Consider the following 14,382-nt stretch of genomic DNA (forward strand, 5'->3'; position numbering starts at 1 on the left):
ACTTGAGTCTGAATGGCATAAATCTGTTTCATAAACCATCATCAGGAGAATTGTTTTCTGCCCAGCCTCAGTTTCTCCCTATATTCCAGTCAGCAAATTTCCTATCAGCGCTATAATAATTTTGTTTTCGAACTGAATTCTTCATTTAATTGAATTGAATTAATTGATTCCTTAACCTAGTGAGTTTAACAAGTGCTAAATACATGTAAATCCCATGGGATTTCATTATACTTTCTTAAAATTTTCTGGTTTAGCAGAAATTGAAGAACATAAAAGATACACTACTAGAAAACAACCGCATAATACCAATAAATAAATCAACATATTAAAAAAAATATTTTGAAAACACTTATTAGATTAGCTACCATTTTTCTTGAAGGCAATAGTTCTCAGTTTATTATTCTGACATGTAAGAGCAAACGAATGTTTCCTTTTAAATCTTTGTTATATGTAAATGAATGTTACCTTTAGTCCATCCTCATGGAAGCCGTAGCCTGAAAGAAATGCGATACAAAATGCACAAATCAGTCACTATGCTAAATGCTATTTAACATGCCTCAAAACAACAAAAGCTACTAGATTTTTCTAAAAGCGATAAAAATACTATGGCTATTACAATTAAAAGTAAATTGCAATGATAGCTTAAAGAATCAAAGCATTGTTTCTCTTGCAAAACATACTGAAGTATATTGCATCACTTAACTGAAAACAAGGATACTTTCTGGAGATTGTAAGTGTACTATAACATAAAAAATATATGTTTCATTTTCTTGTTGTATTCAATTTTATTTGGAGAATTGAGTTTTGACGTGAATTTTATCTGATGTAAAAAAATAATTGATTCACAGTATCTTTCTCCTAACAATGAAAGAAACTCACCTTGGTATGCTCCGCAGAACCATGTTCCTCTTTTCCCTTGAATGTGATCAAGCTTAAATAATGCTTTTGATGCAGCAACTGATAGGAATGGATGTCCGGTTGACCACTTGAGCAGTTTATGTTCTGGGGTATGTGATGGATTTAGAGTTACCAAATAAGGTAGCCCTGTCTCACCAAGATTCTGCATGTCAAGAAACATTATGGAACGAATGAACATATTAATTTCAGAAAATAGCTCTTGGTTTGGGAGACGATGACAATTTTATTAAAGCTGTGATTATGTAATAACTCTATTTTTTTTACTGCTAATGATGAGGACATTTATTATGCAATTTTGATCAGCATTTTATGCTTGTTCTACAAGTCTAAAGTAGTATACTTTGGAAATCTTATATAAATATTAGAACCAACCAAAATGAGCAACATTTAGCAATAAATGTTGTTAAGATAGTAGATGATGACATCTATGTTCAGTTTTAAGATATGCATGTTTTGAGAAGTCAACACACTGTGCATTCAAACCTCATAATCATAGTTGTCAAATCAAGAATATCGTTGTGAATTGGAAGAATTAAGTGGAATCATTTATTTTAAAACGTAAAACACTTTAAAAGTCGTGTATGCTTTTTGTTCAAAACAAATTTAAAAATAATAATAATTGTAGAACCATTACGTTTGATTGACTTGACCCATGTAATATTACACCATATTTATTTCATTAAAATTTTAACCTTTGTATCTTTAACATTTTAAATATTATTGGATTGAAAATAGCACGAGGCATATAAATTTGACAATAAATTGCAAACAGAATATGTGGAGTAATCATACAGAAAGAATGCTCAAATGATGCATAACAAAAAAACTGTTTGTAGATATAGTGATGTCAAATCTTTTCATAGTGTTAAAGAAACATCCTTCCTGATGGATTTCAAATGGGTTTTAAAGCCCTAAAAATGTCAACATGTTATATGAACAAATAAAAAATGGTAATAATTTACTAACAGCAATAGTATTCTTAGCTTAATAATAAGTCAATATTTGTAGCCTTCATTTTAAGTGGGAAAAACAAAAGAACTGAGCTGATAAAGAACCAACTAAACAAATCTAACCCAGAAATATAAGTTCCAAAGTAACAAGAAAAAAAAAATCTTTTTTTTTAAGGTTTCAGACAATTATTGACATATATTCAAGTTACTTAGAAAAAAAACAAAAAACAAAACCTGTTAGCTTCGCCTTTAACTTGTTTGGAGAACTCATTCAACACATTGAATTGACGATTGCCCAAATACCCATTTGCAGGAAGCAATCTTAATCTCATATTAGAAGTCGAAACCTAGACCAAAAAAATTAAAAATCAGAAACCCAAACTATTGTTGCTCTATGTTGTATTCATATTTTTAAAGCAGAGATTTAAGGTGTTCCTTATTCTGTTTTGGAGTTCACTTCATTTATTGTAGAAGTAGAAATTTAGTTGTTTGACCATTTATTTTTTGTGTAATGACTGAAACTATGACTAGCTTAAATACATATTATGGTGGATCAAAAAATCTTGAGCATATTAGCTGCTCTGCGACATATCAGCATTGCAACATCACCACATTCTAATGTCATGTACTGATAAAAATATAAAAATGACTCCAGTTCACATAAGGAGAATGTGTTACCAACCTGGAGCACATTGAGCCAATATGTCACACATACTTTGTTATCCATAGTTCCAAGAAAACTCCATACACTCCATGCTGCTGGGTTTTTGGGCATTAAATTTTTGTCAACATGAAGAAAAACATCACTGCCATAAAGAGTTAAAAGAATGATTGTGCATTTTGAGATGATAAACTAAGGGAGAACTCTAGCATCATTTTCAATGCTCACTTAACATAACCCAAAAGGAAAATAAAACCAATCAAACCAAAACATCATAAAAGTATTATCCTCTAGTACCAACCTTTCAAATTGGTGGACATTATAGTCCTTATGTACTCCAGTCAAAATGAAGTCTATAAATATCCTAATTCCAAAGGTCGCAATCATTGGATTTTTATGCATCAAGATAATTTAAAAAAGAATTTATTTGGAAGGCATTGTCAATAACTCCCTCTCTCAAATACACACATCTACACTTCTTCCACTTCTCTTATCCGATCCTTCTGTTCTTTTTACTCTTAACTCTGATCTCTGTTCTTTTCTTCTCTTACCATTTATTCTTTGAAAGGAAGAAAATACCAGTCAGTCTAAGAACCTTGAGTTAATATCTTGCCTTGATCCAACTTCAGTAAAGGAGATGCAAATTATGATAACTGTCACGACCCAAACTAGCCCCTGTAGGTTTAGTGTCGTAACCGGCCAGTAATCCTTGGATTACCGAAGGCTTCTTAACATAATAGCATATAAATAGGGGTTGCGGAAGCAAATACATGAAATATACATAGTCCAACGAGCTATGACGACATACATGAGACTGATAACTTCGAACGTTCATAATCATACGTATGATCAAAACAAAATGCAGCAATTAAGTCACTTCATGTATACACAACAGAAAACTTGTTTGTAAATCAAAAGGAACAAAAACTTATACATTCCCAAACACAGCCACTAGGCTTGACTCAAACCGGAACCTCCTTAGAAGGCATGAAGGCTAGCTGTCAAAACTGAAACTCCAGGTCCTCAACTCTGAGCCTGGTCACGTGCCTGATCACCTACATACGTAATATAAATAGTGAGCGGGAGCCCAGTGAATAATAACAGAGTAAAGGGTTAAATAAATGATGCACCATAATTAAGTCCGTATATAGAACTAATTCATGTTCATGTTTTCATTCAATGCGTATACAGAATTCAGGAATCATGCTTAATCATTCATAGTTCATTCGTTAGCGCTAACAGAGCATATATAGAATATCATAGATCATACTTGTCAGTTCCATAAAGGAACCTTCGGCCGAGTACGGATAACTTGCCACTTCCATAAAGGAACCTCCGGTCCGGATATAGATAGCATACTTGAATCATAGCATTAATGTCATAAATATTTGCCAAAGGCGGACAATCATTCATAGTGTAAACACATAGCATACATGGTATAGATCTTAGTCCATATACAGAAAGTAATTTAATTTGAACACAGCTTTACTAAGTCATTACTCATAGATAACCGGTGGCTCCAAATATACAAATAGAGTAGGCAATTCACTTAACTTGAGGTGCTTGACCTACATAACATGACAGATTCATACATTAGAACACACGCTCAGATTGTACATGACTCATTTCATTTGTTCTTAGTGTGTTTCTAGCCTTTATCCTTATCATAGTGTTTTAATCTTGGCCTAGGAATGCCTAGGATGGAATGAGGACGCAAAAATGTACTTGAAAATATTTTTCAAAACTTGCTGAAAACAAGGTCCACGCTCGAGCGTGGCTTTCCACGCTCAAGCGTACATGCAAAATGTGTGGATCCACTCGAGCATAACTTCCTTCGATCGAGCAGTCTGCAAACTTTGAAAAAAGTATTGGTTGCTTGTTTTTCCCGCTCGACACTCGCTCGAGAGTGAGAGACATTCCCTCGCTCGAGCGCAACTTTTGTCACTCGAGCGTGCTACAAAACATAAGAACTTCTGGAAGCATGCATTTCACGCTTAAGCCAGCCTTTGGTCGCTCGAGCGGAAGTGTAAGACACATAGTGGTCGCTCGAGCGTGGAATCCGTCGCTTGAGCGTAGAAGTAGAATTCTGGAATCTCCAGAATTGCTTCCAAGCTTCAAAACTCATTCTTAAGGCATTAAAGCTCAATTTTTCTGGGCCAAAACTAGAGGAGACATTGAGAAACTTATAAAACATCATGAATTAAGGATCATTTCAAGAAATCATGGCCCAATGGCTTGCCAATTGTGCAAAAATTCAACTTAAAATTTATGAATATTCCATGAACATGACATGCATGAATTCCTTTGAACCCAATCTTCTCAAAACATGATCAAATGCTACAAAACAACATGAAACTTTATGATTTCCCAAAACTAGTGTGAATTCAAGACATGCATAAGGGAATTCTTAGAATTTAAACTCAAAATACATGAATTATGTATGTATACATGAATTATTCTTTCATTTTACATTCTTAATTCAATTCTCATGCTCAAACCTCTAATTCCCTTGAATTCTTGCACTAAGTAATTCAATTTCATAATTAAAGAGTTAAATTTCCTACATCAAGTCTTGAGTTAGCTAGTGTTGGAGCTAAACTTCTTCAATTCCCTTCAATCTCCCATAATTCTTTCTTAATTCTCTTATTCCTTAAATGTTTGGCTTCAATCTCTCTCTTCTCCTTCTTCTACACGTTTGAGCTCAAAATGGATGAAGAGAAAAGAAGTCTTGGGCTTGGTAGTGGCCTTATATAGGCTAATTAGTGGAGCTTAATTAATTCAAGCTTAGACTAATCAATTGGAATTATTTTATTCTAATTATTTGATTCCGAATCAATTTCAAATTGAACTTACTATAAATTCCTAAAAATTCCAAATAACACATATATCAAGTCAATTTGTAAATCAGATGCCAATAGGGCCTTCAACTCACAAATCGAAACGAAAACATGAACAGATCTTCTTACGTTAAACAGATATAAACACAAAAATAATGTAATGCACATGTAATTAACTCAGGATTTCTTCCTAATTGCTTGTTAGGCATACTTTTAGTGCAAAAAATTACAAATTGATAGCCGTTGTCTTCTTCAATGTTATTCTATTCTGCTATTTTGAATGGACATTAGCAGAGAATGAAGATGGAAGTTAAACACACTTGGATGAGATTTTTTTTTTTTTTTTTTGAGGAAAATTAATGAAACATCCCTCTCCAACTTTGAGTAGTAGAAGAGGTCCAAAATATTTTTTTTTATTGGCTAAGGTCCCTTAATATTTTCACAGGCAAAATTCAACAAAGAGAAATTTTACCCGACTCATAAAAATTTCAAAACTTCTCTAGTATGATACAGAGAAATTTTGAAATTTCTCTGTAAAAATTGAGATTTCTCTGAGTCGAGGTGAAATTTCACTAAGTCAAATTTTCTCTGTGAAAATTTTGAGGTACCTTAACTACTATGAAAATATTGTATGTCCTTTATCTTATAAAATCTTAATATTAGGGACTTAAAAAAAATTCTCCTTTTCTTTGAGATAAATTACATAACACATAAAAAGACAAAAATAAACTCGTAAAATAAAAATAAAAATAAAAACCAAAGAAAATAAAACATCTCCCCACAAGGAAAAATAAGAAATTCAACGCGAAAATGACTTGCATCATATTTTTATTTTGTTTAATTTTCTAACGGATACTTGACAGAATGGGGTTTGGTGCAATACGACTCAAGTGTTATGTTAGGATAAGTCTGTGTTATTTTCCTATACTAGAGGGGCTGGGTGTAATTTTTCGATAATATTCAAGCAGGTCCGTGTAATTTACATTTTCTCTATTGGCTTTTTTTTTTTTTTTGGCTGCCTAAATCATGTTGTTTTGAGTATGGTATTTTAAAATCAATTTGAACCATTTATATCTGGAAAAATGCTTGGCAGCCCGAAAATGAGGGACTTGAATGGCCCGGATGGGTGTTGGTCAGTCATTTGCCCGGATGACCGGCCGGATGACTGGATGAAAGATTGTCTACCGCGGTTGTCACCTTTGTCGATCGTGGCTGTCAGCCTCCTCGCTGAATGACCGGCTGGACGATCGGTCAGACATTCGCTCGAACGACCAGCAAGGTGAATTTCAAGCCATTCGAGTCACCTCATATTCGGGCTACCAAGCATTGCTCTTATATCCGCACTGATATGTTATGTTGTGGTTAAAATTGGATTGGTGCAAAATATCATCAAATCAGTTAAAATCGTTAGATTCACATAAATCTGTTCATTAATCGTTGATTAGTTTAATTCACAGTTTAAAATTTATAATTTACCTTTAATTATTTGTCAATCTATTATTTATAGATTGATTTATAATTTTATCTCGAAATAACATTGAGTTGTTTTGGAAAAATAGTTAAAATCTAATTTTTTAACTTTTTAAAAAACAATGTATAAAAAATGTAAGAAATGATATGATCCAAAATTAATTAAAAGTGACTTTTGACTATTAACTCACTTTCCAAAAGAGCCCATCGAATCACACCACCAAAACTATAGCAAAATCATTGTGAGACCTACCACCGGAGAAGATCTCAGTTATTGAAGTGAAAGAGACACATGCACTGCGTACGTATTTGGGTAGAGTATTTATTATAGCCTTCGTTTGTGGAAAAAAAAAATTAATTTGATTTTTTAATTTTTGATTATTATAGTCTAATTAAAAAAGTTTTATTTGAGATAATTTTTTTATTTTTTTATAATTTTATAAGGAAAAAAATGAAACTGTTGGGTCAATCTCCCACTTTCACTTTATAAGCGTACTGGCCCTCTCCATCAGTCAATAGGCCTTTTCTCCCGAGGAGGAACAAAACCGTGAGACTCCGGCCAAAGCGGACAATATATTGGCCAAAAACTGTCCGATTTCATGATTAATCCCCAAAAATTGTCCAACCTAAAATGTCTGATTTCTTGATTAATCTATTTCATGAGATGAAAGAAAACAATAAAGAAAATCAATCAATTTATAAATGATTAAACAACAAAGAAAATTTCTATAATGATTTAAAAAAATATAAAGAGAGTGAGAGTAGGGAGGTTCAGGTGGGGTTGGGAAAGGGTTTCGGGTGGGGTGAGAAAGATGGAGGGACTGAGACCTTGAGGAGAAGAGAGAGGTGTTATCTGAAGGTGAACAATCTTGAGTGCGTGTGTTACAAGAAAGGTTAAATTTACAATTCCAAATTACAAATAAATAATATATTTTTGAATTATAAAGAGGTTATAATTAATCTTCTTTTCTTTTCTTTTTTTCTTTTTTGGTGTCCTTTCACATCCTTGGCATTGGCACTGCATGTTCAGCTTCAAGACAAAAGTCTTGGAGCTACCATTTGAATACCCCTATTGACTTCAAAAAAGAATTGTTCCAAAAGAGTAAAAGAGACTTTTCCATAACTTTGTGTTCAACTTTTAAATTTTTAATTATCCAAAAAAAAAATATATGGATATATATTTCTAAGCAATGGCAAATGAGGGAGGCTTCTTTCATGCTTTCGTGGAAGTTTTTTTTGGAAAAATTATTTTTAATTCCAATTGTGAAACATTTGCTTATTTATTTATTTTTTCATTTCATTCTAAATAAGTCTATTTGCTAATGGACGTTTGATTATTTGACCAAAAATGGCCATGCTTAATTGGAGGGCATAGGATGAGTTTTTGTCCACAAAAGACACGTGGCATCAATTAGCTTGGATTGATACTTTTTCAAAATTCAAAGTAAATTATAGGCCTGTTTATTTCAATTTTTATCTTAATTTAAGCTAAAATATTGTGTTTGGTACAGTTTAAGTTAACCAGCTTATAACTTAAATTAAGCTATTTCTCAGCTTATCTCAAAAGCTGATCAGGAAATGTTAAATTTTCAACTTAAGCGCACAATTTGTGTGGGGGAGGGGGGCTAAAATTACTTAAATGTCCTCATGAATACCCAAATTTTGATATTAATATTAATTAAAAAAGAAAAAATTGTATATTTCTGAATAAAAAGAAAAAAATCAATATTAATTAAAAAATAAATATTAACTGGTATTAATTATTAATAAATTCATATTGTATATTTTTATGTTAATTAAAAAAATAAAAAAATTGTATATTTCTGAAGAAAGAGAAAAAAATTCAATATTAATTAAAAATAAATATTAATTGGTATCATATTTAATATTTTTATATTAATTAAAAAATAAAAAATTATATATTTCTGAAGAAAAAGAAAAAAATCAATATTAAATAAAAAATCAATATTAATTGATATTAATTATTAATAAATTAATATTGTATACTTTTGTAATGAATTAATTATTAATTGATACTAATTAATAACAATTGTTGATTATTAATATTAATTGACACTAATAAAAATTAATTATTAATATTAATTTATACTAATTAATAATTCTAGTATTAATTGAGACTAATTAAGCCATTAATTGATACTAATTAATTTATAATGGAAAAAATTGTAACAATAATACTTCCATTACATTTTTATCAAATATATCAATTTTTATATTTATTGATACTAATTAATACCAATTATATTAACTTTTATTAATGAAATAATTTTTTTAAATTAAAACTAAAAAAAATGGCAAAATAATCATTTTTATATCATATAAGGGAAGAAAGGACAATTATACGGTAAAAAGCTATTTTACAGCGTATTAACCAAACACTACTCTGCTGCTTAAATCCATAATCGCATAGCTACACCAAACAGATTAGTAGCATATGTTTACAGCTATAAGTCATAAACTGTTAAGCTATAATCTATAATCATTTTTCTACAGCTCTGCCAAACGGGCCCTATGTCATATTTGTTAGACAATCTTCACTGTATTTAAATAGATTTAATTCTGTTGTGTACTAAACAACAACTAGAATATAAAGAAATAAAAGAAATGAGAGAATTTGTTTGATTACAAAAATCAAACAAGAAATAAATAAATAAAAATAGATTTTATTTTGTTACAAAAATAAAATTAAAATCTGATTTAAATAAACAAATAAAATAGAATAATAATTTAAACAACTTACTTGATTAATTTCTTCTAATAATAATCTGATCAAGTCCAGTGTTTGACACTATGTCCTTAAGATAGATTTGTCCTCTCCGCGGTGCTTTCAGAATGTGGACGTCTATCTCTCAGGATGAAATGATCAACTACAAACAATAGCAGCACTATAAATTGTTTGCCTAACGAACACATTAAGTGTTTATACTCTTTCTCACAAAAATTAAATGCAGCAAAATGAAGAATAAATTTACAGAGGTGAAGTACGAAATTTCTGAATTTTTTAAAACATCAAATAAAGGCTGTCCTATTTATAGATGGATTGGTGGCTGCAGGTTTTGAATAAAACAGGTGCAAACCTATTTAAACAGGTATGAAACCTGTTTGGTTTTGAATTTAAACAAATTTGAATCTATTGGGTTCACAATTCAAACAAATAAAAACGGAAATGGCCTTGTTTGGGTGTACAGTAAAAGCCGGATCAATTTATTTCTGGAATTAATTTGAATTTTGGATTTTATTTTACCAAAAAAATAAAATTTAATTTAATTTGACCCAAAAAGATAGGTATTGGGCCAGACAAGCCCAACCCAACCTCACACTACGCACTCGCGCCCAAGCCCAGCCCGCCCGACCGGACGGACGGCGGCGGCGGCGCGCTCGCGCGTGTGGTGATTTTTGGGTCCAATGGGTCTAGCCCATTTTGCCCATAACCTTCCTCTCTAAAACACTTGGGTATCCCTTGGGGCACACCCCAACTTCCAATCCCATGCCTTGTAAACCCATTCAAAACTTACCACCAAATTAATGTGGGACAAGCCTTATTCAAACCTTTAAGGATTTTGCACCAAAACTCCATTTTCATGGAGCATACTTTGGCTTCAATTTTCCATTCACTCGGTAATGGTTTTGAGCAACCAAATATACCACGTGAATCACAACACAGCATAGAACGCGTTACCACTTTGACCCGCGAAAATCGACGCACGGGTCCCACCTAAATATTAGACCAAAGTTAGGAAAAAATTTGTTTTATACCCAGATTTTCCAAACCATTTCTAACAATCCCCCGCATGAATAGAATTTGATGAAAACGGAAATGCAACAATATGCAGACTTAATCGAAAGAGTGTAAGTCGAAAATATCTTGCATCAAGATAGGTAGCTTTCGGCCTTGAACCTTCCCTAGTGATAACCTATCGGACTTACTAGCTAACCAATGGACGTGATGCCTTGAATTGTTCAGCCGTTTGTGTAAGCCAAGATAATAGATTTCACACAAAATATCTTCTAACACATCATGGTTCTCACTATTGTGTTCATTTTGGCCTTGAACACTCCTGGTTTTCATGAGTGTTTCTAAAGAATTTAGCCTTTTTCATTCTCATAGAACCGGCTCCCAGTTTGACACTCATATAGGTGATTCTTATTGTGAGTATCTCCTTATATTCGTCTTGATTTTATGCCTTAATCAAGATATAAGTAATCATTAAAAGCAAAGCTTATCCTTATACCCATGCATACAACATATATTGTAGATATCACTTTCACCATAGGAATGGATAAGGAATTTTAATCCCTTGGTGATTTCTGGTGAGTCACACATAACTTAGTTGTCCCTTTGAACTTAATTCTTAGGATCTCCAGTCATATAAATAGGGTTACCATTATGATGACACTTATGTAATAGGCTTTAATCCCATCCCTTCGATGAACTATACACTAGCTCTTTTGTCAAACCTTTTGTTAACGGATCCGTAATATTCTCTTTAGATTTTATATAATCTAATGAGATTATTCCATTTAGCAAAAATTGCCTAACGGTATTATGTCGACAACGAATATGTCGTGACTTACCGTTATACATATGATTCTGTGCCCTGCCTATAGTAGATTGACTATCACAATCAATGTAAATAGCTGGCACAAGTTTTGGCCACATTGGAATGTCTTCTAAGAAGTAACGAAACCATTCTGCTTCTTTTTCTGCTTTGTCTAAAGCAACGAACTCGAATTCCATTGTGGATCGTGCGATGCAAGTTTATTTCGTGGACTTCCAAGAAACAACAGCACCTCCTAGAGTAAAGACATATCCACTAGTAGATTTTGAATCTTTAGTATCCGATATCCAATTGACATCACAATAACCTTCGAGTACTGCTGGATATCGAGTAAAGTTCAAACCATGATCATAGGTAAATCTTAGATATCTAAGAACTTGAATGATCGCCTTCCAATGGTCTTCTCCGGGGTTACTAGTGTACCTACTCAATTTACTGACCGCATAAAGCTATGTCAGGACGAGTACAATTCATTAGGTACATTAAGCTTCCAATGATTTGGGAGTGTTTTAATTGAGACACCGCATTACCTTTATTTTTTAATAAATAAAAATTGACGTCTACAGGTGTTTAGCTAAATTCATATATCCTTGATATATTTACCAAGAATTTTCTCAATATAATGTGATTGAGATAATGCATATCCGTCAGATGTTTTAGTAATTTTCATTTCTAATATAACATCTGCGACCCCCATATCTTTCATATCAAATCTTCTGTTAAACATTTGCTTAGTTGATTTGATCATGTTTTGACTACTTCTAATGATAAGCATGTCATCCACATAAAAACAAACTATGACATATCCTTAGTCAGTGTTTTTAATATAGACGCATTTGTCACATTCGTTTATCTTAAACTCATTAGTAAGCATTGCATGATCAAATTTTTCATGCCATTGCTTAGGCGCTTGTTTTAATCCATAAAGAAATTTTACAAGCCGACAAACTTTCTTTTCTTGCCTCGACACTACAAACCCTTCGGGTTGCTCCATATAGATCTCTTCATTTAGATCACCGTTTAAGAAAGCTATCTTAACATCCATTTGATGTATTTCTAAATTAAACAATGCTGCTATATAAATAAGCATGCGAATAGATGTTATTTTTGTCACAGGGAAATATGTGTCAAAATAGTCCAGACCTTCCTTTTGTCTGTAACCTTTAACTACAAGTCTTGTTTTATACTTGTCAATTGAACCATCTACTTTCATTTTTCTCTTAAATATCCATTTATATCCAAGAGGTTTAGAACCTGGTGGAAGATCCACCAATTCCCAAGTATGATTTTGCATAATGGACTCAATTTCATTATTAACAGCCTTTTTCTACAAAGGTGCTTCAGGACCTATTATTGCCGCCTTAAAGCTTTGAGGTTCATTTTCTAACAAGTATATCAGAAAATCTGGACCAAAGGATTTTGATGTTCTCGCTCTCTTACTTCTTCTTAATTCATCATCAGTTAAATCTTGTTGGTCGAGACCATTACTAGTCTCTTATGTTTGATTGTCATTAGTCTTTTGACTTTGTGTACAATCATAAGTTCTTTTCTGTGAACTTAATTCCTGTCATTTCTTGTGAGGAAAGACATGTTCAAAAAACACAACATTCCTTAACTCTATAATAGTGTTTACATTTATATCAGGTATTTCTAATTTATAAGTCAGAAACCGATATGCACTATTATTCTGAGCATAACCAATAAACACACAATCTACGGTTTTTGTTCCAATCTTAGTCTTTTTAGGAACAGGAACTTCAAATTTTTCCAAACACCCCCACACTTTTAAGTATTTGTAGGAAGGCAGTCGATCTTTCCACAATTCATAAGGGGTGCTGTTGGTTTTCTTGTGGGGTATTCTGTTAAGAACATAATTAGCAGCCAATATTGCTTCCCCCCACAAGTTCTGTGGTAAGCCTGAACTTAGTAACATGGCATTCATCATTTCTTTTAGGGTTCTATTCTTCCTTTCAACAATTCCATTTTGCTGTAGAGAATAAGGTGCTGTAGTTTGGTGAATAATGTCATGTTGTGTACAAAATTCATTTAATGGTGCATCATATTCACCACCTTATTACTTCTAACCATTTTAATGGTTTTACCAAGTTGATTTTCAACTTCTGTTTTGTAGAGTTTAAACATTTCTAAGGTTTCATCTTTATTTCTAAGTAAATAAACATAACAATATCTTGTGCAATCATCGATAAATGTTATGAAATACTTTTTGCCTCCTCTAGTTTGAACAAATTTTAGATCACATACATCAGTATGAATTAATTCTAGAGATTCGGTTTTCCTTTCAATCAATTTAAATGGAACCTTAGTTAGTTTCGCTTCTACACAAACTTCACATTTATGATTAGGATTAATTTTAAATTTTAGTATATAATCCAAACCAATTAATCTACGCAAAACATCATAATTTACATGTCCTAATCTACCATGCCATATATTCGACTCAATAATATAAGCAAAAGATGTGTTATTCTCATTCATAGTAACTTTTAGTACAACTGTCATTACATTCAACTTAAAAAGACCATCACTCATGTATCCCTTACCAACATACATACCACTCTTTGTTAATACAAATTTATCAGACTAAAAAACAAGCCTAAAACTATTTTTACTTAGCAAAGAACTAGAAACTAAATTCTTCCGGATATCAAGTACATGCAGTATGTTGTTGAGGGTCAATTCTTTCCCTGATGTCATCTTCAATATCACTTTTTCTTGTCCAGCCACAATAGAAGTAGAAGAATTTCTCATGAAAAGTTGTGCATAATTTGCAGCCTCATTGTAGGTAGTGAACATCTTCTTATCCGCACAAATGTGACAAGTTGCTCCAGTGTCAACTCACCACTTTTTGGGATTTCTAACCAAGTTAGCCTCAAACACCACAGCAGAGAGGTTGATGTCATTCACTCCGTCAGAGATGTAATCTAATTCAGTTACATTGGCTTGAT

General features: G+C 32.3%; 1 long non-coding RNA gene across 1 annotated transcript; it reads right to left on the bottom strand.

Annotated features, from left to right (window-relative positions):
- Positions 1-464: 464 nt before the first annotated feature.
- LOC145789619 (uncharacterized) lies at positions 465-2,267 on the bottom strand. The gene is made up of 3 exons (XR_014327730.1): positions 2,103-2,267; positions 880-1,060; positions 465-494 (listed from the first exon to the last, which is right to left on the bottom strand). It is a non-coding gene; the product is annotated as an uncharacterized LOC145789619 (long non-coding RNA).
- Between the last annotated feature and the right edge of the window lie 12,115 nt (positions 2,268-14,382).

This window comes from Camellia sinensis, chromosome 1 (genome assembly GCF_055761805.1).
Source record: "Camellia sinensis isolate YWXY chromosome 1, ASM5576180v1, whole genome shotgun sequence".
Classification (NCBI taxonomy): domain Eukaryota; kingdom Viridiplantae; phylum Streptophyta; class Magnoliopsida; order Ericales; family Theaceae; genus Camellia; species Camellia sinensis.